Raw genomic sequence first — 2,627 nt, forward strand, 5'->3', positions numbered from 1 at the left:
CACTTTATTAGGGTAAGAGGGACACTTATATTGAGAAAGCAGGGGTCTGTTGAAACCTGTTTGTTTTTATAGAGAGGCTTGAGCAAATAATAATGTTAGTTCTTCAACTCTATTTTAATATAGACTTTAGATTTAAACCTATATATTTTTTTGTTACCTAAACTAAGTAGATATAACAAAAGGGATTTTTCCCAAAGAGAGATTAGACTTTTTAAAACAGGGAAGTTCTTATGGGTCACCCCTTTTGATTGAAACCCCCTTTTTTCTCCTGTTTTTTTCATTAATTTTCTTAGAGTGCCCAAGCAGGAGGTTTAACATATATTTCCCTTACAACAAGCAAGTAACAATAGGTAAGTTAAACTACTGAGCACAGATGTATACCTTTGGTGGACAATTACCACAAAATGCTCTGCCTCACAATGGCACCAGAATCAATAGTGGACAGTTGTTGAAAAATGTCCTGCCTTATAATGGCTTAACAGATAGGAGTGGCCAGGTGAAGGCTTTCCCATGCCACTTTTTTTCGTACGCTTAGTTCATAATAATGTTCATCCTTGTTTCCCCCGCCTCCCCTCTTTTCTCTTGTTTTACATAGACAGACAGAACTACATTCCTTGTTTACTACTCTGGTTCCAGCACTGCATGGACTATCATCCAAATATTGATGTAAGTGATGTACTTCTGTTCATTGCTTATGCACAAACAACTGGCTAGTCTAATCTTAAGGGTTGATCATGACCAGTATGATAAAAGTATCATGGTAGTACTAATGTCCGTTTTTCATTCTCAAATGACTAGCCTTCTCTCCTTATAAAACCAAACACCTATTACTCCTTTAGAGCTGTCATGTAGGAAAATCTCTAAGAGAAAACTTTTATATTATTATAGGTGATTTACAAGCATAATATTGAAATACCTCTCAATTTTTGAGTGTATTGGCTGAACGTGACTACAAATAGATACACACCGCCTATTAACAAGAACGGCTCTAACAGACCAGATTCCTCCGCTGAGAACTCTTTGTCAAATATGGTAGGTCATTTGATTTACTCGCAACCATTCACAGCTATTGGTAGCTTCCAAATTTTCTAAAAGTGTTCCTCTTAGAAGTTGGCTGTCACTAGACCTCTTACCAATGTTTTTTTCACCAATTCTTTCATCAATCATTTCTAGATGCCCCCTTCAGTATAATAGAACGTCACGGATATACCCACGTACCCAATAACCACGGGAGAAGACCTAAGAACATCATCTTATTATTCATTTTGGTATGTTTTATTCTTTAGTGCTAATATCCCCGCTCAACAGCTACTGACTACTCCCCTTCTTTTGATAATTTCTTGATGCTGGGGCCCCTACTTTCTCATAGATATAGGATGTGCTATAAATCTTTGAGGTGAGGATGACAGTCCAAAGAGGGACAGACCTATATAGAGAACATTGTGCAATAACCAAGAATATGTTGATCTTAGTTGAACGTAATTGTAGAATGCTTTCTGTAACTCAACCAAGTCATTTATTTGCAATTGTTGTTGGCAGCTTGTACATAAGCTTTGTACTAGTTTTTAATATTGCAATGTATTGTTCATGAAGCCTGGCTTTTTCTGTATGAGCATAACTGCTTCTTTTTTAATGTTAATTTTAACTGTATGTTTTTGTATATTGTCATTTTTTGTAAACAGCCCTGAAGAAGTCCCAAGAGGACGAAACGCGTCGGCTGTAGCTCCTGTGTGTGCTTTTCATTTTCAACTGAATTGAATAAAAGAACTCTTGCTATATTTGGGTATTAAAGTGGTACCAATAAGGTACAACTAATGCACAGACCATGTTAAATTTAAAAATTGATAAATAATTAAGTTAAATTATTGCAAAATGTGCTGCATAATCCCACATAATTTGCATTTTTGGCCATAATTTACTCACCCCTGCTGCATAATTTGATTCCCCTGCCACATAATTCCTATTGCCCAGACTATAGGAGAGACTGATCATACAAAGGCAATGCTAGAGAAGAGTATCAGATGAGGGACAAACCAGGTAGAGACAGTCCTTGGTCACAGCACCGTAGATAGTCAGGCTCGACATTGACCTGTCTTAAGATCTTTAACGGAGTTTCAGTAATTTATATTGCAAAATAGCTCACCAAGCTAACACTTACTACAGCAAAACATTATTAATTACCTAGGCAAAACCAATGGCATTTACCAATGCACGACTTTTTAGCTACCTATCAAACACATAACAGTAACTAAAAAGAACAAGCATTGGCATAGCCAATAGGTCTCACTTTTGGGACCTTATAAGTATTTAGTTCCGCAGCACAAAATCCTTGGTGCACCAACATCAACTGTTGCATGGCTAAAAACGTATAAGGTCCCAAAGGTGAGACCTATTGGCTATGCCAATGTTTGTTTTCCTTGAGATGGTACTACCTCTCCTTCTGTGTTAATGAAGAGAGAAGTGCTGCCTGTAATACTGAGATCTGGGATTCACTCCTGTTTTGGGAACATAATTCAGTAGTTTCTACCCAATTCATACCCGATTTGTTTAGGAAACCTAAAAATATGTCTGTATCCTGGCACTACTCTTGTTAATAATCCATAAAAATACCACAGAATGTTGAGTAC

At 36.9% G+C, this 2,627-nt stretch overlaps 1 long non-coding RNA gene across 1 annotated transcript; it reads left to right on the top strand.

The window, feature by feature from the left end:
* Window positions 1-591: 591 nt before the first annotated feature.
* LOC144807649 (uncharacterized) lies at window positions 592-1,994 on the top strand. The gene is made up of 4 exons (XR_013606371.1): window positions 592-666; window positions 889-1,032; window positions 1,174-1,268; window positions 1,683-1,994. It is a non-coding gene; the product is annotated as an uncharacterized LOC144807649 (long non-coding RNA).
* The last annotated feature ends 633 nt before the right edge of the window (window positions 1,995-2,627 follow it).

The sequence above is a fragment of the Lissotriton helveticus genome, chromosome 1_2 (genome assembly GCF_964261635.1).
Source record: "Lissotriton helveticus chromosome 1_2, aLisHel1.1, whole genome shotgun sequence".
Lineage (NCBI taxonomy): Eukaryota > Metazoa > Chordata > Amphibia > Caudata > Salamandridae > Lissotriton > Lissotriton helveticus.